Below are 22225 nucleotides of genomic sequence, written 5' to 3'. Positions count from 1 at the left end.
TTGAAATTAATGAGGTGCTCAAGAAAATATCTTATGCTAAGGCATGTGGGAACAATGGGTTTCCAACTGAGTTTTTTAAGATATTCTCCAGCGAACTGGAGCCCCTTCTAGTGGAGCTTTTTAATTATGTTGAAGAAAGGGGAGAAATTCCTCCTACCTTCCAGGAATCAACTATTGTCTCCTTGGTTAATTCATACAGACCTAATAGTCTGCTAAATATGGACTACAAATTGTTGATGAAAATCTGGGCATCCCGTTTAATGTCAGCAGCACAGCAGCTAATTCATAAAGATCAGCGTGGCTTTGTGGCTGCCGTTTAATGTCTACAAATACCCAGTTTTTAATACAGGCAATAGATTATTTCTCAGTCAACCATCAAAAAGCTCTAGTCATGAGCTCTAGTCATGAGGATCGATCCCGAAAAAGCATTTGATTTGGTGAACTGGGATGCTCTATTCGATAGACTTTAATAATCATCTGGATTCCCATATCCGTTTATTTCAATGCTGTCAGACTTATATTAGTGGGCACAGGCTAAGGTGATGGTAAATTCTAAGATGGCTGGTACAAAAGCAATTAAAACGGGCACTCGTCAAGGGTGTCCTCTTTCACCAATTTTATTTTCATTTTTATTGAGCTCCTCGCGGAACAACTTTGTAAAGGAAATATTAGGGCACCCAAGAGGGGATGACTAGGCTTCAATTATTCGCTGACTATATTATTCTTTATTTATAGCCTGACAAGGATAACATTAGGGGAGCTAAACATATGATAGCAGATTTAACTAAAATTGAAGGCTACATGATAAATCAAAGTAAAACAGAAGTTCTGCTTTTTAATGTAGCAGCCGCAGACCTTTTAGATCCATTTCGGTCACAAGCAAGTTTGCAGAGCTCAATAAGATATCTGGGGATATTTGTTGCAAACAACTTATCCAACTTGTTTCATCTGAATTATGAGAAATGTTAAGAAAAATAAAAGGGCTGCTCGAGAGGCGGTCCCTGCTCCCTTTGACGATAATAGGACGCATTGCAATGATCAAAATGTCGGTGTAACGATTGCTGGTTTTTCTTTTCTCTAATGATCTAATCTAAATTTCTAATCACTTTTTTCAGGAGTTACACTAAGTATTAAGGAGTTTTATTTGGAATAAGAAGTAATTGAGGGTACATCTGAGTGTGTTACAGCTTGAGAAATCACAAGGTGGGGAAGCAAAGATACTATCAGGCTGCGTTAATGGACGTTTTCTCTACCTATTTAAATGGGTGTAGAGCATTAGATGATTTTTTTCTTAAATGATACAGGAATCAGAAATTTTTATTAAAACAGCAAAATTGCCCAAAATAAACTAGATACAAGTATTCACGGGAGACTAGAGGGCGGATGAGTGCTTTGAGCAAACTCTTTCAGTCATCTTTTGATGGGTCATTATTACTGATTCAGGAGGGTAGGTTCTTGAGATTGTTGTTAGTAGATAGGAATGCCAGATTTTGGAACTAAATAGGTTTTAAAACCTTTGATGATTTAATCCTGCGGGGAAAATGTATCTCTTGGGAGGAACTCCTCTCGAGGAGTGAATGAACAATGTAAGAATTTTTTTAAAAATCTTTAGGCAAATAGTGCATTTTTTGCAGGCCAATATCCAGAGGAACCGCACCCTATCAGTAGGGCTCTGGTAAAGAGTAGACAGCAAGGAATAGGAAATTGGTATAGTCGGTTGCAGAGCCTATCCTTACAAGTAGACAAAATTTGTTTTCTGTCCAAGATAATAGAAAAAACACAATGTCACCTGTCGGAATCAATCAATCATTTGTAAAGCGCACTACATACCCGCAAGGGTCTCAAGGAGCTGGGGGGAGTGGGGGCCGCTACTGATCGAACAGCCAGGTCTTGAGCATCCTCCTGAATGTCAGCAGGTCTTGGGTCTGTCGTAGGCTCAGTGGGAGGGTGTTCCATGTCTTGGCGGTGAGGTGGGAGAAGAATCTCGCACCGGTGTTTGTTCTTCGGATGCGCGGGACGGTGGCGAGTGAGAGGTCGGCGGAGCGTAGCTGGCGGTTGCGGATATAGAAGGAGAGCCGTCTGTTGAGATAGGCTGGACCGGTCTTGTGGAGTGCCTTGTGTGCATGGATGAGGAGCTTGAAGGATATTCTCTTGCTGACGGGGAGCCAGTGCAGGTCCCTCAGGTGGGGGGGGTGAATTTGCCTTGGCATGGTACGTCGAGTATTAGTCGTGCCGAGGCGTTTTGGATGCGTTGTAGTCGTTTGATGAGCTTAGTTGGGGCTCCCGCGTAGAGGGCGTTTCCGTAGTTGAGTCTGCTGCTGACGAGGGCCTGGGTGACTGTCTTTCTTGTATCTGTAGGGATCCATCTGTAGATCTCGCGGAGCATGCGGAGGGTGTAGAAGCAGGAGGAGGAGACGGCATTGACCTGCTTGGTCAATGAGAGCGTTGTGTCGAGGATGATTCCCAGGTTGCGTGCGTGGTCGGTGGGTGTCGAGGCTGCTCCCAGTGCCGTCGGCCACCAGGAGCCATCCCAGGCTGAAGGGTTGGAGCTGTCTTGTCCGAGTTCAGCTTCAGACAGCTGGTCTTCATCCAGTCGGCGATGGCCTTCATTCCTCCGTGGAGGTTGGCTTTGGCGGTGATGGGGTCCTTGGTGAGGGAGAGGATCAGTTGAGTGTCGTCGGCGTAGGAGATTATGTTGAGGTTGTGCTGTCTGGCGACATGTGCGAGCGGGGCTATGTAAATGTTGAACAGTGTCGGGCTGAGGGAGGATCCCTGGGGTACGCCGCAGATGATCTCGGAGGCTTCGGACCGGAATGGGGGGAGGCAGACGCTCTGGGTTCTGCTGGAGAGGAAGAAGGTGGTCCATTCCAGAGCCTTGTCTCTGATCCGTTCGGCGTGGAGGCGGGCGCGTAGTGTGCGGTGGCAGACGGTGACGAAGGCGGCGGAGAGGTCTAGGAGGATGAGTGCTGCAGTCTCGCCGTTGTCCAGCAGAAAGTGACTGGCATTTGATTGCCAAGATAGGGAATAAATCTCTTTGTGCTGCAAACTTTAAAAGAATGCAATTCCTGCCCAGCTAGCTGGACGGCATATTACACCCCGGAGACTCTCCATAAAATGTATGCAGCTGTACCAGTTATTGTTTTCGTTGTCATCAACAAGGTGCAGGAGGTTGGCTCCATACATTCTACATTTGCCTGCACCTTTCTAAATTTTGGCAAGAAGTATTTGAGGTCATTAGCCAACAATTAACCCTTTCGATGCTAGGCCTTTTCCCCCACTGTGCTAAGCCTTTTTTGGCTATTTGAGGTAGTTTGCGCTTATGCCCCTGTAACGTTTTGTCCAAATAAGGTATCCACGCCAAATTTGCGCCCTTTTCTTCCAAGGATTTTAAAGGTACCCAGGGTTTAAGGTTCCCCAAGGAGAGGATCCAGAAATTAGCCAAAATATAGCCCGGGCTCAGCGGCAATATATGGAAACGTACAGAACCCACAACTTTTTTGAAAACTAGACAACCGGGGGAGTCTAGGGATGTGTGGCTTGCGTGGATACCCTAACGTTTTTCTACCCAGAATCCCCTGCAAACCTCAAATTTAGCTGAAAAAATATCACCCCCCCTCCGCCCAGAGTATAAAAAAAAACAACCCCTGGTGCCAAGTGGGCTTTACCCCCCCCCCCCCCCCCCCCCCGGGGCAGATACGGGGTTATTGCCCCTATCTGCCTCTTGGGGGATGGGGGCAGAAAGACTGTGGAATTTATTTTTGGGGGGGGGGGGGCAAAGACCCTTGCCGAAGGTGCTGCTCCCCCCCCTCGGTGTCCAGTGGGTGGATCCCTGCTTGGGGATCGCCCTCCTGCAGTAATCCACAAGCAGGGATCCACTAGGGAGGGATACCATTGGAAAGGGGAGATTCTTCCCATTCCAACAATACCTCTCGTGTCTGCCTACTTGCTCTGGGCTGAGAAAGCCCCCTGAACATGTAGGCAGTGAAACTGAAATAAGCCTAGCGGCTCATTTCAGTTTCGGTTTCAGAGAAATGACGGCAGCTCATCGTGTGTGCTGATCGTCATTTCCCGGAAACAATTCAAACAACCCTGGGAGCTTCTGAGGCTGTTTTGGGCTGAAAGAAATCCGTCTGGTGCGCGCACCAGAGGAATTTTTAAGTGCCATGTATGCGGATGGTGGGGAGCCGTTTGACGCACACGAGCACTGTTGTGTCCGACGCATGCAAAGCGTTAAATAAGGGTAGACAATATTTTGTACTCATAGCTCTGACAATTGCACGTTCCTTAATCCTCCAGAGTTGTACGATCCCAACAGTTCAGGTCTGCAAGAGCAAAATGCTTTGTACTATCAATATTGAGGCAGTCTAAGTAACAAGGGAACCCGGTAGAGGTAGCTAAGGACCACGGGTACAAACTTATTTTGTTAACAAAAGTCCCTAGCTTAATTTTAGTTAGGAAGTAATGATTCTGCATAGACTTCAATGAGACCTATGTGAGTTCCTCCTGTGTCCAGCCGGACAGAGGAGCATTTAATCTTGAATAGTCAAAGAAATGTAAGTAAAAATTGAAAAGGCTGATGAAACAAGGGCACAGTCCTGTACCGAATTTTCAACAGAGAGAGGAAAAGAAAAGCCAAGAAGTGAGAGGCAATTACAAATTGGTAACAGGCAAACACATTTTGGAGCGATCATGGGGGCTTACAATACAATGAGCGACTTCAGGTAAGCTCTAGCCAATAGTATCCACGGTACATTTAAACAATTGCCATAATGTGGAACTATTATAACAAGTCGACGTAACGTTTCGATCCCTAGCTCCTAGTATACAGGGATCATCATCAGGACTAAAGGATATGTCAACAGAGTAATGCCTGGTAGGATTATAACGCCTTTGAACAATGAATAAAGGAGAGAAAAAATATACAAAAAAGTCAGCATTTGCGTACTCAGAAAGACAACATGTCAATTGTCATTTATGTGCTCAGGAGTGGAGCCGCATGCGACAATTGGTGATGGGAATAAACAAGTGATGAAGAGACTTAGTGAAATGATTTGTTCGGCGACGCACTTATACTGGAGGTGGATGCTAGACAAGGTGACAGGTGATGGGTAAGGCCTGTGACTTAATTGTTAAGAAAATGGTGCATGAGAAGAAACGGTACTTGGTGCGCCTAACTGTCATGCGGTGCAAGACGACGGTGTCAAGAGGTAGTGATAACCGTGCATAGCATCAGAGTGGACGGAAAGGTAAATTACCTAGGGGAGGGGCTTGGGTGGAATAGAAAGGTAGATTGTATCTCAAGGGAGGCAATATCCTTCTGGCTCCAGGTACATGCAGCTCGTGTGGTCAGCCGCGTTGAGATATCTGAAACCGCACAAGGGTTAAAACAGAATTAAGTGGGTGGCCACGACTGTCATGCGGTGCAAGACGACGGTGTCAAGAGGTAGTGATAACCGTGCATAGCATCAGAGTTGACGGAAAGGATAATTACCTAGGGGAGGTGCTTGGATGGAATAAAAAGGTAGAGTGTATCTCAAAGGAGGTGATATCCTTCTGGCTCCAGGTACATGCAGCTCGTGTGGTCAGCCGCGTTGAGATATCTGAAACCGCACAAGGGTTAGAACAGAACTAAGTGGGTGGCCACGAGGGAGTCTGATAGGAGAGCCTGCTTACCGTCGAAAAAGGGGAGACACGCTTTGGAGTCAGGAAATGAGGAGCGCGTCTGGATCTTGAAGCAGGGTGGCAGCTACTTGTGCTGTCCGTAGTATTTGAACCGCTGGTGGTGGGAGAAGGAAATAAGGAAATAAAATTGGCATGCGGCAATTGGTGAACTGACCGCGACTCTCCTGACAGGGGGGGGCTTCTGTACTAGACAAGAGACGGGCTTACCGTGATTAGAATGAAAAAGGCGGCACACGTGTGTTTCAGGGAAGACTGCTGAGGTGCGTCTATATCCAATATTCAGCCGGCAGCTGCGATGGCTGTCCGCGTTCTGCTTAACGGAGGGGGAAACCCGTTAGTAGAGTGAAAAATAGAGAGGGGGACAAACGGTGTACGCTAGGCAAGCGCTTACCTCGTTCGTGTCTTGCTGCCGCAATGTGGAGTCCAAGACAGTCGGCAATGCTGACTAGTCTAGGACGGGTGAGGATTGGTTTATGAGAAAAGAACGGTGGAAATGGAAGAAGGGCTGTGTCAATGCAATGCGGGGGCTATTTTGAATTGGGAGGGAGTGGTGTATGATTCAATAAAGTTACAACAATCCCGGTGATTTGTGAGTGAAACAGGTCGTGACAACAAGTTAAAATGCATTACAATCAAAAAATTACGAACAATTTACATGTAAATTGTATGTCTGGACTTTTAAGTAACACAGATTCTGTTATTCAAGGAATATGTCAGAAGGAAAAGTCTTTTGGATAACATTTTAAAGGAGCGTTGTCCAATCTTCAGACCTATTTAGGCCTTTTCGGATTGAGTCATATGTGATAATTGCTTTCAGTTCTTCTTTGTTTAAGATCTGGGCCATGTTGCCTCCACGTGGTGGTAGTTTGAGCACTTTCAGCACTGTCCAGCGAATGTCATCCTCATTGTGATTGGCCTCTCCGAAGTGATCAACTAGTGGCGCATTCGGAGTCTTGCACCTGATTCGGCTTCTGTGCTGGCAGATTCTTGTTTTTACTTTCTGCGTAGTTTGGCCTATATAGATCTTTTGGCATGGACACATGATGAGGTAAATTACATTTGCAGTGTTGCAGTTAGAAAAGGAATTACTGATTGCTGTGATGTTGTTAAAGGTGAAACTTTTACCTTCCATTGAAAACAGACAAACATTACAATTTCTGCATTTGAAATGCCCTAGGATGGGCGGGAGGCCCCAGGTACCCTCAAGAGTAGAAGTGTTGACAGTGGAGGGCAGAGCCGCGCGGATCAGGTGATCCTTTAGATTTTTGTTCTTTTTAAAGGCAAAAAGTGGTTTGTCTAATGTCAGTGTTCCTGCATTCAAGATGGGCCAGTGAAGGAGTATCATTTTTCTCAGTTTGTTTGAGACTGGCGAGAAAGTGGTTACACAGGCTAATCGTTCAGTTTGTTTTTTAGGTTTGGGGGTTAGCAGAATTTCCCTCGGACAGTACCAAGCACGTTTAGAGGCATTTTTGATGATTCCCTTTGGGTAGCCTCTTGCTTTCAATTTAGAGGAGAGATAGTTTGCTTCTCTAAAATAGTCGGTCTTGCAAGAGCAATTTCTCCTTATTCTCAGGAACTGGGAATAGGGCAGTGAATCTCTGAGGGCCCTAGGGTGGTTGCTTGTGTAATTCAGTAGAGTATTACGCTCTGTTGGTTTCCGGTACAGTTGTGTTAGTAATTCCCCTTCACAGTGGAATATTGTACGGTCTAAGAAGGCAATGGATTCTTTGTCAGTCGTGACAGTGAATGATAAACCTGAACAGTTATTATTCATCCAGTGTACAAAAGATGTTATGGATTCTGTGTTCTCCTGCCAGATTATAAAGATGTCATCTATATACCTGCGCCAGAGGCAAATGCATGGGAAGAAGGGGTTGGAATCAGTGAGAATGACATTGGATTCTAGTTGGTCCATAAACAGAACTGCCAGATTTGGGGCAAAAATTGCGCCCATTGAGGTTCCTCTGATCTGTTGGTAGTAGGTGTTGTCAAAAAGAAAAAAAATTCGTGTGAGGCAGATTTCTAGGAGTTGCAAAATAAACGTGGTAGGAACAGCATGGGGACGTGGTCTTGTGTCGAGAATCTTTTTTAATTGCTAACAGGGCGGTTGTCTGTGGTATGTTGGTATATAGTGATTCAACATCCATAGTGCATAGTGTTTCATATGCTGGGTTGTATGGATGATGTTCAACGAGATTGATCATTGCCATTGAATCCCTCACGTAGCATTGTGTTTTAGGAACAAATTCTTTTATGAAGAAGTCTACGTATGCACCTAATGGTTCTAGGATGGAGCCGCAGGCTGAAACAATGGGACGGCCTGGGGGGTTGGTAGTGTTTTTATGAATTTTGGGTAGTGTATATATGACTGGGGTTCGTGGAGTTTTCACATTCAGGTAGATGAATTCTTTTTTGGAAAGAAACCCAGTGCTGAGGCCATCTGTTGTTACTTTATGGATTAACTCCTGAATTTCTTTTGTGGGATTTTTTGCTAGTGTCAAGTAATGATCTTTATTGTCCAACTGTCGTTGAATTTCAGCGACGTAGGCTGCCTTTTCTTGTAGGACTATGCCACCACCTTTGTCTGCGCTTTTAATGATCAGCGAGTCTATCTCTTTGAGTTGACCGATTGCTAATTTTTCTTTCAGTGTAAGATTGAAAGGAATGAAGTGTTTGTTGTTCTGGATAATGGCGAGATCTTTTAGAACCATTTTTTCAAAGGTGATTATTTCAGATGGGATCATTCCCGCTGAAGGTGAGAAATTAGATGGTGGTCGAAAAGGAGTGTTTTTGATTTGTTCAGGAGTGGGGTGCAGTTGAAAAAAGGCTTTGAGGCGAATCTGAGAAGTTCTGTGTGGAGTTCCATAAAGTTGGGTGGCACAGTGGGGACAAATGATAAACCTTTTCTGAGGAGAGAAAGTTCATCTGCAGCGAGTGAATGGCTCGATAAGTTGAAGATGGGGATGGTGTCGATGTATTGTGTGGGAGAATGATCATTATTTACCATTGGTAGAAGTTGTTGCGTGTCCTGCGTTCTCCCGGAGGGTTGTACCATCTTTGGTTTCTCTTGCCCCTTCCTCGTTGTGGGGGTTCCTGGGGACCTCTGGCTAAAAAAGGCGGTTGTTGGGCGCCTCCACGTCTTGTGGTGCTGGTGCCCTCACCTGGGTCGGAATTATCGGATGATTCCGCTGATGTATCTGAAAAACCTACAAGATTCTGGCGTCTGTTTTATCTGCCCCAAGGGCGATTATTTTGGTAGGTGCCGTAAGATCTATTGGTATAGAAGTCTTTGTGTAAATAAGGATAGTTAGCCTCTGTGCTGTATGATCTAAGATCTTTCTTAATTTTGTTTGACTTCTTATTTTGCTCTATTCTATGAAAGTCTGAAACGGTTTTCTCGATCTGTTCTAATAATTTCTTAGCCTCTGCGGTAGGATTGGAATCTTGAATTTGTTTGTAGAGGTCTGAAATTTCTGTCTCCAAGGCTTTCAATGTTTCTGTAGCAATATCTATACCTAAAACTAACCAATGACGTGAGCATGTGGTTCCTATGTAACTGAAGTTTGTTATGTACTTAGGGTTATCGGTAAAGATCCCGGGAATATTGCGCACTTGTAGGCCAAGAGGAATGACTTCTGCTTTGAGATATTCAGTGAGCATTAAAACCATAAGTTGTAAACGGACCTGTTTCTTCTTAAGTTTTTCTAGTTGCTCGGGTATTGAGGTATTGAGTGTTGTGGGTAGATCTGTGGTGTCAGATAGTAGAGAGGGTCCTGAGCATAGTTGTTTGATATAGTCGTCACTGTATAGAGGTGCAAAAGCTGACATATTATAATCTGAGGAACGGTAGACAGTGAAGTAGGAAGTTAGAAGTAAACTGGAATAGTTTAGGAATTATGAAAGTGAAGTGAAAATAAAAGTAGAAAACAATACTAGGTAGGCCCGACCAAAAAATTGGTTGGGAAGGGTAGAACAAACCCTTGCAATCCAGCGATTGCGCTATGTAGTAGTCTAAGTAACAAGGGAACCCGGTAGAGGTAGCTAAGGACCACGGGTACAAACTTATTTTGTTAACAAAAGTCCCTAGCTTAATTTTAGTTAGGAAGTAATGATTCTGCATAGACTTCAATGAGACCTATGTGAGTTCCTCCTGTGTCCAGCCGGACAGAGGAGCATTTAATCTTGAATAGTCAAAGAAATGTAAGTAAAAATTGAAAAGGCTGATGAAACAAGGGCACAGTCCTGTACCGAATTTTCAACAGAGAGAGGAAAAGAAAAGCCAAGAAGTGAGAGGCAATTACAAATTGGTAACAGGCAAACACATTTTGGAGCGATCATGGGGGCTTACAATACAGTGAGCGACTTCAGGTAAGCTCTAGCCAATAGTATCCACGGTACATTTAAACAATTGCCATAATGTGGAACTATTATAACAAGTCGACGTAACGTTTCGATCCCTAGCTCCTAGTATACAGGGATCATCATCAGGACTAAAGGATATGTTTAGGTATAGATATTGCTACAGAAACATTGAAAGCCTTGGAGACAGAAATTTCAGACCTCTACAAACAAATTCAAGATTCCAATCCTACCGCAGAGGCTAAGAAATTATTAGAACAGATCGAGAAAACCGTTTCAGACTTTCATAGAATAGAGCAAAATAAGAAGTCAAACAAAATTAAGAAAGATCTTAGATCATACAGCACAGAGGCTAACTATCCTTATTTACACAAAGACTTCTATACCAATAGATCTTACGGCACCTACCAAAATAATCGCCCTTGGGGCAGATACAACAGACGCCAGAATCTTGTAGGTTTTTCAGATACATCAGCGGAATCATCCGATAATTTCGACCCAGGTGAGGGCACCAGCACCACAAGACGTGGAGGCGCCCAACAACCGCCTTTTTTAGCCAGAGGTCCCCAGGAACCCCCACAACGAGGAAGGGGCAAGAGAAACCAAAGATGGTACAACCCTCCAGGAGAACGCAGGACACGCAACAACTTCTACCAATGGTAAATAATGATCATTCTCCCACACAATACATCGACACCATCCCCATCTTCAACTTATCGAGCCATTCACTCGCTGCAGATGAACTTTCTCTCCTCAGAAAAGGTTTATCATTTGTCCCCACTGTGCCACCCAACTTTATGGAACTCCACACAGAACTTCTCAGATTTTTCAGACTCATTCGCCTCAAAGCCTTTTTTCAACTGCACCCCACTCCTGAACAAATCAAAAACACTCCTTTTCGACCACCATCTAATTTCTCACCTTCAGCGGGAATGATCCCATCTGAAATAATCACCTTTGAAAAAATGGTTCTAAAAGATATCGCCATTATCCAGAACAACAAACACTTCATTCCTTTCAATCTTACACTGAAAGAAAAATTAGCAATCGGTCAACTCAAAGAGATAGACTCGCTGATCATTAAAAGCGCAGACAAAGGTGGTGGCATAGTCCTACAAGAAAAGGCAGCCTACGTCGCTGAAATTCAACGACAGTTGGACAATAAAGATCATTACTTGACACTAGCAAAAAATCCCACAAAAGAAATTCAGGAGTTAATCCATAAAGTAACAACAGATGGCCTCAGCACTGGGTTTCTTTCCAAAAAAGAATTCATCTACCTGAATGTGAAAACTCCACGAACCCCAGTCATATATACACTACCCAAAATTCATAAAAACACTACCAACCCCCCAGGCCGTCCCATTGTTTCAGCCTGCGGCTCCATCCTAGAACCATTAGGTGCATACGTAGACTTCTTCATAAAAGAATTTGTTCCTAAAACACAATGCTACGTGAGGGATTCAATGGCAATGATCAATCTCGTTGAACATCATCCATACAACCCAGCATATGAAACACTATGCACTATGGATGTTGAATCACTATATACCAACATACCACAGACAACCGCCCTGTTAGCAATTAAAAAGATTCTCGACACAAGACCACGTCCCCATGCTGTTCCTACCACGTTTATTTTGCAACTCCTAGAAATCTGCCTCACACGAAATTTTTTTCTTTTTGACAACACCTACTACCAACAGATCAGAGGAACCTCAATGGGCGCAATTTTTGCCCCAAATCTGGCAGTTCTGTTTATGGACCAACTAGAATCCAATGTCATTCTCACTGATTCCAACCCCTTCTTCCCATGCATTTGCCTCTGGCGCAGGTATATAGATGACATCTTTATAATCTGGCAGGAGAACACAGAATCCATAACATCTTTTGTACACTGGATGAATAATAACTGTTCAGGTTTATCATTCACTGTCACGACTGACAAAGAATCCATTGCCTTCTTAGACCGTACAATATTCCACTGTGAAGGGGAATTACTAACACAACTGTACCGGAAACCAACAGAGCGTAATACTCTACTGAATTACACAAGCAACCACCCTAGGGCCCTCAGAGATTCACTGCCCTATTCCCAGTTCCTGAGAATAAGGAGAAATTGCTCTTGCAAGACCGACTATTTTAGAGAAGCAAACTATCTCTCCTCTAAATTGAAAGCAAGAGGCTACCCAAAGGGAATCATCAAAAATGCCTCTAAACGTGCTTGGTACTGTCCGAGGGAAATTCTGCTAACCCCCAAACCTAAAAAACAAACTGAACGATTAGCCTGTGTAACCACTTTCTCGCCAGTCTCAAACAAACTGAGAAAAATGATACTCCTTCACTGGCCCATCTTGAATGCAGGAACACTGACATTAGACAAACCACTTTTTGCCTTTAAAAAGAACAAAAATCTAAAGGATCACCTGATCCGCGCGGCTCTGCCCTCCACTGTCAACACTTCTACTCTTGAGGGTACCTGGGGCCTCCCGCCCATCCTAGGGCATTTCAAATGCAGAAATTGTAATGTTTGTCTGTTTTCAATGGAAGGTAAAAGTTTCACCTTTAACAACATCACAGCAATCAGTAATTCCTTTTCTAACTGCAACACTGCAAATGTAATTTACCTCATCATGTGTCCATGCCAAAAGATCTATATAGGCCAAACTACGCAGAAAGTAAAAACAAGAATCTGCCAGCACAGAAGCCGAATCAGGTGCAAGACTCCGAATGCGCCACTAGTTGATCACTTCGGAGAGGCCAATCACAATGAGGATGACATTCGCTGGACAGTGCTGAAAGTGCTCAAACTACCACCACGTGGAGGCAACATGGCCCAGATCTTAAACAAAGAAGAACTGAAAGCAATTATCACATATGACTCAATCCGAAAAGGCCTAAATAGGTCTGAAGATTGGACAACGCTCCTTTAAAATGTTATCCAAAAGACTTTTCCTTCTGACATATTCCTTGAATAACAGAATCTGTGTTACTTAAAAGTCCAGACATACAATTTACATGTAAATTGTTCGTAATTTTTTGATTGTAATGCATTTTAACTTGTTGTCACGACCTGTTTCACTCACAAATCACCGGGATTGTTGTAACTTTATTGAATCATACACCACTCCCTCCCAATTCAAAATGGCCCCCGCATTGCATTGACACAGCCCTTCTTCCATTTCCACCGTTCTTTTCTCATAAACCAATCCTCACCCGTCCTAGACTAGTCAGCATTGCCGACTGTCTTGGACTCCCCATTGCGGCAGCAAGACACGAACGAGGTAAGCGCTTGCCTAGCGTACACCGTTTGTCCCCCTCTCTATTTTTCACTCTACTAACGGGTTTCCCACTCCGTTAAGCAGAACGCGGACAGCCATCGCAGCTGCCGGCTGAATATTGGATATAGACGCACCTCAGCAGTCTTCCCTGAAACACACGTGTGCCGCCTTTTTCATTCTAATCACGGTAAGCCCGTCTCTTGTCTAGTACAGAAGCCCCCCCAGTCAGGAGAGTCGCGGTCAGTTCACCAATTGCCGCATGCCAATTTTATTTCCTTATTTCCTTCTCCCACCACCAGCGGTTCAAATACTACGGACAGCACAAGTAGCTACCACCCTGCTTCAAGATCCAGACGCGCTCCTCATTTCCTGACTCCAAAGCGGGTCTCCCCTTTTTCGACGGTAAGCAGGCTCTCCTATCAGACTCCCTCGTGGCCACCCACTTAGTTCTGTTCTAACCCTTGTGCGGTTTCAGATATCTCAACGCGGCTGACCACACGAGCTGCATGTACCTGGAGCCAGAAGGATATCACCTCCTTTGAGATACACTCTACCTTTCTATTCCATCCAAGCCCCTCCCCTAGGTAATTATCCTTTCCGTCAACTCTGATGCTATGCACGGTTATCACTACCTCTTGACACCGTCGTCTTGCACCGCATGACAGTTAGGCGCACCAAGTACCGTTTCTTCTCATGCACCATTTTCTTAACAATTAAGTCACAGGCCTTACCCATCACCTGTCACCTTGTCTAGCATCCACCTCCAGTATAAGTGCGTCGCCGAACAAATCATTTCACTAAGTCTCTTCATCACTTGTTTATTCCCATCACCAATTGTCGCATGCGGCTCCACTCCTGAGCACATAAATGACAATTGACATGTTGTCTTTCTGAGTACGCAAATGCTGACTTTTTTGTATATTTTTTCTCTCCTTTATTCATTGTTCAAAGGCGTTATAATCCTACCAGGCATTACTCTGTTGACATATCCTTTAGTCCTGATGATGATCCCTGTATACTAGGAGCTAGGGATCGAAACGTTACGTCGACTTGTTATATTAGTTCCACATTATGGCAATTGTTTAAATGTACCGTGGATACTATTGGCTAGAGCTTACCTGAAGTCGCTCATTGTATTGTAAGCCCCCATGATCGCTCCAAAATGTGTTTGCCTGTTACCAATTTGTAATTGCCTCTCACTTCTTGGCTTTTCTTTTCCTCTCTCTATTGAAAATTCGGTACAGGACTGTGCCCTTGTTTCATCAGCCTTTTCAATTTTTACTTACATTTCTTTGACTATTCAAGATTAAATGCTCCTCTGTCCGGCTGGACACAGGAGGAACTCACATAGGTCTCATTGAAGTCTATGCAGAATCATTACTTCCTAACTAAAATTAAGCTAGGGACTTTTGTTAACAAAATAAATCAATATTGAGGCAGCATAAGCAAAGCGTGTGGGGGGGGGGCACTAAGAAGGTTTAATGCCACATGGCAATACTTGGAAGGCGGTTAAAGGTCATTCAAAGCGCTGAACAGTATTACAAAGGGATGGCCTCCCAGATTATATCATTAGTTTATTCGAATTTGGCAATAGGTTAGAGGAGCTGGAGTAGAGCTATTGAAAAGATATTCTGAATTTGATTGTACTTTATGTATTGCACTTTATAGTGCACTATTGATGCACCAATGCAATTTTTTCTGAATACACTAACTTACTAGGAAATCGATTGGACATGTAAGATATGGCTGGAGAATAGAGTATAATTGTTGCACTGTTTTTAAAACTTTATTTATTGAGTTTTAGAACAATAGAACAAAAAAGAGAAGAAAATAAACAAGAATAAATGCACAGGGGATCAAAAGAAATACAAAATAGTAATCAGAATGTACACTACAGAGCATAAGACCCGCTAAGGATCATAGAAATGAAATAATTGCCACCAGTGGAGAGATAATATAGAAGAAGGAATATGGGGAGAGAGAACATGAGATGTAGTAGGAAGAAGAATAGGCAGCAAGACCGCCGCCCCAACTGCAAGGGCATATTGACAGCGAATATGTTAATATAAACAATAGGGTTATCAAGATGCACAAATGTGTGCTTTCCACAGCGTGTAACCCGGTGGGGTAAGCATCAACCCTGTCCAGGTACCCACCCAGCAGTCGGAAAAAGTAGTACGTAGTTTCGTGGTGGTTGCCATATGTATTTTTGTCTGGAGTGTGGTGGTTGTAATGTAGCATATGTATCACTCGTGGTGTCGCAGTACACTAAGTTACGGATCCACGCCTTCACCATCCGAACAGATGTGCTGCCCTAATGCAAGGAAACTTGACGTTTAGCCAATAATAGCACACAAGCGGTATAATGTCAACTTCCCACAGGTAATGGTTTAACATAGCCTAATAATGCCATTAATGGGGTCGGTGAGTTCAGAGTCAATCATCCATGATACAATGAGATAAAGTTCTTCCCAATAGGAGAGTATAGGCGCACAGTTCCATGCCAGATGTGTGAAATCGGCATGTTCCGCTGCACATCTAAGACAACAGTGTGATTTGGTGGGGTTGATTCTGACCATGAAATGAGGAATAGTGTATGCCCTGTGCAGGTATTTGAAGTGTAGTAATTAATGCAGATCGTTGTTAGATACTAAACATGTATTTTTGCAACAATGGAACCATGTCATGTTTGGTAATGGGCTCCCCAAGTCGCCCTCCCATGCCGCCCGAGCTCCCACTCCCTCTGGTAGGTCTCAGCAGGAGAGACGAGTGGTATAATCGAGAAATCAAACAGGCATTATCTGGGGTCTTAATGACCATGGTAAGGAGTGGAAAGTCCAAATGCTCCGACGGAGAGGACGGGAGCCTAGTATGAACGGTGTTGTATAGTCGATGTAAAATGAATCTGTCCATATAAGACATGTCATGTCCTTCGCCATTAAGGTAACAGATCGCAACGTGACATCTGCAAAGAGGTCACCCAGTTTGTGGAGTCGGCATGTGGTCAGTGTTCGCTTAGTCAATGCCTCGGAAATCATCAGAAGCCAGGGATTATCAGGGAGAGGAATGTGGGGAGAGTACTAGAGATCAAAGCCTAGATATCGTTTGGAGTCCGGCCCAGGCCCAGTGTGTGGTCAGAAGTGTCTTTATCTCCTAACGGGTCCTGGCCATGTGGGATCATAGTGGAAAGGAGATATGGGCGGGCTTGAGTCCATTCCAGCTTCAGGAATTGCAGGCGAGCATTAGGGTGAAACCAATAGTACGCAAAGTGTGCCTGCGGTACAAGGTACTAAAGATAGAAATAAGGGAAGCCAAACCTGCTGTGCGTTACGGTATAGATGTTTGCCAGTGAATTCTTGGTTTTCTTCCGGCCACACCAGCTACGTGAGCATGCTACTACAGGTGTCAAAGAAACTATTCATTAATACCATATGGATATTAAGACATAAATATAAAAAATGGAGTAGCACCACCATTTTGATGATGGCAATCCTACCAGTGATGGACAAGGGGAGTATAATTCATTGATCAATTCGAGATGACAGCCTATCAATTACGGGCCATAATTGAGGCAAATGACCTCCGGCGTATTTGGGGGGATCCGTGCACCACTGTAAGGGGAACACAAGGGGGACAAGGGACAGTGGCCTCAGTCGGAGAGAAATCTTCAGATTTAAACCAGTTGATAGTAAGTACCGAAAAGGCCACAAAGCGGATTACCTCACGAAGAAGAGCGGGAACATTCGATTCGGGGTCTCTGACAAAAAACATCACATTATCGGCATATAGAGAAGCTAAAAGGGGGCCGCGATGGAAGTTTAATACGTGTGCCAGGTGTTGCTATTGAAAATGACACACAAATGGATCCATGGCGATAATGATCAATAGAGGTGACAGGGGGCATCCCTGTCTAGTACCGCGGGAAAGGGCAAACTAGTTGATTAAGGAGCAATTCACTTTTAGTCGGGCCAATGGGGCAGAATACAGTAAATGAACAAGGTCCCGAAACCCCTTCGGCACCCCCAGCTTCCGCAATGTAGAATGCAGAAAGGACCATTCTAGCTAATCAAATGCCTTTTCAGCGTCAAGTAGAACCACTACAGATGTTATTTGATTAAAGATGGCGAACACAGTTCGAAGGTTAACTGATGTGTAGCGGTTTGGGACAAATACGGATTGTAATGGGAAGAATATACTATCCATAGGAAGGGAGAGACAAATAGCAAGAACACAGAATATTGTTGTCATGGTTTAACAGGGACAAGGGCCTGTATGATGTGCAGCTGTGTGGAGATTTGCCTGGTTTGAGTAAAAGGGTAAGCACTGCCTTGTACATTGTGGGGGCAAGGATTTCCCATTCTAGGGATTCTGCATTGACTTCCAATAGGTGGGGGATCAATAATGATTTGTAAGTCTTATAAAAATTGCTGGTAAAACCGTCTAGACCCAGGACACATGTTCCGCTCAGGTCATCAACGGCTTGCGAGATATCCTCACAAGCGAGAGGCGAGGAACTGCTGCCATCCCCCATCCAACCAGACCATGGCCACCTACGCCAAATAATGAGCCAGTGCTCATCAGTAGCGATGCTACGCGACGTGTATAAGCGAGCATAGTAGGTGAGGAAAGCAGCAGAGATGTCTTAGTGGTGCGTGAGTGAGAAACTGTCATCCAGCTGAAGGTGCGTGATAAAGGAAGCCTGATATGGGGGCGGAGTAGTCTGGCCAGCGTGCGGGCAGGTCTCTCACCCTCTCCATAAACTCGCGCTTTCGCATATTTGCCCAGATAGTTCACCTCGCGAACCTCAAGGTCTCGGAAGTCTTGAATGAGTGCCGCGTGCTGGTGCAGTGATGGAGGGGGGGCATCAGTCAGGGTCTGTGCGTAGGGATCCTTCAATGCAAGCTCAATAGTCGCTAGTTCTCCACGTATAGAGCAGAGTACCCCAGAGTGCTTGGCAATGCACACCTCTCTGATGTATGCTTTAAAAGCTTCCCAGAATATTGAATGCAGTGATATGGTCCCTTTATTGAGTTTAAAGTATTCAACAATTTCATCACGAACTTGCGCTTGTAAAACCTCGTTCAGTAGTGAATTCGTAGGGAATCACCAGGACGCACAAAGTAATGCAATATTGGGGAGCTGAAGGGTCAAAAGCAATGGAGAGTGATCCAACAAGGTTCAAGTGCTCAAGTGCGCAATATCAGCGGTCACAAGCAACAAATCAGGAGTAACATACCAGGGATCAATGCCCGGCAATGACCCATGGGAGTCAGAATAGAAAGTTTGTTTAGTGGGTGCTAAGAACGCCAGGCATCAGTGAAGAGGAGGGATCGTCGTAGGGACGAGAGCGCTTGTATAGAGTGAGGTTTGGTCACTTGTCTGTGTCAGTCCAGTCCAAAGAAGGACAGAGTTTTAGATTAAAGTCACCCCCCATTAACATGGAATCTGCATGTAGTCAGGTGAGATGTGTGGAAATGTCCAAGAACAATTCAGGAGCATCCAGTTAGGGGAGTATATATTGTCCAATAAAAGGGATGTGGTGGCAAGTGTGCCGGAAACTAGCAAATAGCGGCCCTCAGGGTCAGCAATGACCTCTCACACCCTGAAGGGGATCGCCCAGTGAATTAGGATGCGGACACCTCTGGAATATGTGCTGTAGTTGGCAAAATCTAAAAGAGGAAAGGGCAGACCTCCTAAAAAGCCACTTTAATAAACGAGGCATACGGACCCGGAGACAAGCAGTGCTTGCCTGCTTTAACCCAAGTGACCCGCAGCTAAATGGGAAGTTAGTCAAGTTCTTGAAACTAGTGGCATCTAAGCAGGGCCCGGTGCAATCCTGTGAAAGAATAAAAAAAACAAAAACTTAAACCTTTCTGAAATGTAATCTGCGCACAGACTCCGAAGGTTTAAAGGAAAATTGCCTCACCAGGAACTCTGCCCTCCTCGAACATTCCTGCATTTATATAATAGATAAGAATTTTATAAGAGCATTGACTGAAAAGGGTAATCAACCCAAAAACGTTTTATCAGAGTGTATTTTGTAATGGTTTTAATTAATCATAAACAATAAATGTAGTACTTACTCACTCCAGTTAAAAGGCATGCAGTCAGCACACGAAAGCTCGGATTCTGACAGCATCGTCCAATTCAGACACAATTCTGATAATTGAGCCAGTGCGCCTTACATTTCCCTGCCATTATTTGACTATGCAGCAGATTGAGGCTTTAGGCAGGAAATGCTGAGATTATTGTGGATGGTCCCATGTATCTCTGGCACAACTTTGGGCCCTATGGAATCATAGGGCCTTGAGTTTGACATCTGTAAGCAGGTCTTTCTTAGCACTAACAGATTGGCTTCAGCTGGCGCCAGCTGTGCCTCGACATCTTTGTTGCAGGTCCTGCCTGTAGTACCCAGATCAGTACTAGCCTAGGCTCCAGACTCCACCCATATTCTTTTGTTGGATCCGGAGCTGACTTCAGCCATATCTCGTCATAAATCATACTGTGAAAAAACTAAAGTGCAGCCTGCAGCTCCGGAAGATTCCCTTTCCTTTGCACCAGTACTATCAGAAGTTGGAAGCCTTTTTCAGTTGTGACTGATGCGTTTCAGGTTCATACAACAAATATAAGAAGGTGTGCAATTTCCTTTATCACGATCATACAGCTATTGGTCTTTATCTTGACCTCCAGAATGCCATTGCTTTAGTCACGTCACCTACAACTGCATTTTCTGATGGATACCTCTCCCTTCAGATTCCTCACATTTTAAATTTCCCAATAGCTCTCCATGCCGGTAGGTGTCGCTGGCTCCACTTCAGTACTGTAAACGACAGCTTCCTGACATCACTGGAGCCATGAAGTGGCTCTAACAGAGCTTCGACATCCGTTCCCTTTTTTTCACACCATTGGCGTGAATTCAGAGCTTTGCTGTCCTCTGAGAATCTCCACAAAGCATTTTTAGTATTTTCAAAATTCTAATGTGCAGTTCAGGGATGTCACCTCCCAAACATTCAGTGCTTCAAACCCTGTAGGGACTGTGATGGACACATTTCCATCACATACTCGTATGACATCCGTCTCTGGTGTCTAGGGTTGGATCACACAGCATGTTTTGTGAGTCCTGCAGAATCATGCACTTCAAGATCATAAAGGAATAGGAAGCCAAACTATTTGTTGCCCATGCTCGAGATGATCATTGAGTCAAACAAAAGTCTAGATCTAGGACGAGGTCTCTGGAGTTTCCGCCATCATCAAAGCAGAGATAGATTTTAAAAAGAGATTTACATCCAAAAATTCCTTATACAGGTAAAAAAACTTTTACAAATTACTCTGATATGATCTTTCCAAACAGATAATAATCATCTACCATATATGCAAAATAGCAATATACAGTGCAAAAGTTATGGGGGCGTGGCCTGGCTATGGACCAAGATGGCCGGTCAACCTTGAAGCTCTTGAGATCTCACTGCTGCTTTGCAGCCTGCCTCTACTCATCGGTCTCTGCTTGCACTGCCGCTGCAGGGAGAGGCATGCCATGACCCTCCCCGGGCCAATGTACCAGCTGCGTGGAACTGACCGTGTGGACGCTCGTCCTGCCATCATAACTCATGTCCCTCGTGGTGCATCAGTTCACTAACCGCCCCTCATATGGCCAGTGCTGCTGCTGGCACCGCTAACAGTGCAGTGACTACACTCCTATGTATGCTCCTGCCTAACAAGCCCTACATGATCTTACATGGGGCATAATCTCCTGCACATAGCTTCTTCTAGGCAACTTTCCTTACTATTGGAGCACACCTTATTGCATTAAAAGACTGCACCTGTATGTGGTGGTCTACCTGCTGACTACTTATTTTGCAACGACGCGCTGGTGTGCACTCCTGCTCTGTCTGGTGTCCTCCTGCTCCTTTCCCGCTTACCAGCGCAACAAGATCACGACAGCTCACATTCCCAAGGAAGCACCCACTCTCCTTTGACCCTATAACCCTGACGTTGGGATGATGAGGGTTTCCAGGGGACTGCCTCTGGGGCAGATGCTCCGGCATTGGAGGGCATGGCGGGCATCATGGCCGAACTGAGAGCAGGCTTCAAGTCAATCGACTCGCGCTTCGATACGCTCTCAGCCCTGCCGGAAAGTATGCATGAACGGCTTGACCAGCATGAGACGCAGATCAGTGCCACTGAGCAAAGAGTCTCTGACCTCGAGGATGTCCGCCCTACAACCACCAAGCATATTGGAAAAATTGACTCTCCTCAAGACGGTAGCTGCTAAAGCCGATATCTGCATTGCTGGAATAGCAGATCTACCAATACCGTCCACATTACCATTTATGTGGAACATCTGCTCAAGGAACTCTTTAGCAGGGAGGCATTTTCGTCCACATATGAGGTTGTAAGAGCCCACAGAACACGTGTCTCAGGACCAGCCCCTGGCACACCACCTCACTTAATCATTGCCAAGCTTCGTAATTATCATGATCGTAACACTGTTCTTCCACTTGCCCGTGACAAGGAGCAAATGCAACACCAGGGAGTGACTATGTATTTCTTTTTACCTACTTTTCCCTGATTGTGCAAGAGGCGCACCGTAAATTCACTGACATTAAGTGCACTCTGCTTGAAAGCTTATGTGGGTAATCCAGCTGGGAATCCAGATTGATGGCAGATTTCACTTATTTGACTCTCCTGCAGAAGCCGCTTACTTCTGCATGCAACACCATATTGGAACTGGGTTGCCAGGTGGAAGGAGAGCTGCTCCCTCCCGGTCCCATGATCCAGCGGACCTGTGACACTTTTCTCTCCATATATTTATTGGCACGCTACTGCACCAGACTGGTTCTTGGATTTGGCTATGCAATTACGAACTATGCTACACTGACGTTCTAGTTATCGGTGCTACCCAT

The 22225-nt window shown here is 44.7% G+C and overlaps 1 protein-coding gene across 4 annotated transcripts in view; it reads right to left on the bottom strand.

The window, feature by feature from the left end:
* Window positions 1-22225, bottom strand: part of BRDT (bromodomain testis associated) — a 1895586-nt gene that overhangs the window by 43699 nt on the left and 1829662 nt on the right. The window lies entirely within an intron of this gene.

Source organism: Triturus cristatus, chromosome 4_2, assembly GCF_964204655.1.
Source record: "Triturus cristatus chromosome 4_2, aTriCri1.1, whole genome shotgun sequence".
In the NCBI taxonomy this organism is placed as follows: Eukaryota; Metazoa; Chordata; class Amphibia; order Caudata; family Salamandridae; genus Triturus; species Triturus cristatus.
This window is presented reverse-complemented; position numbering and strand designations above follow the sequence as displayed.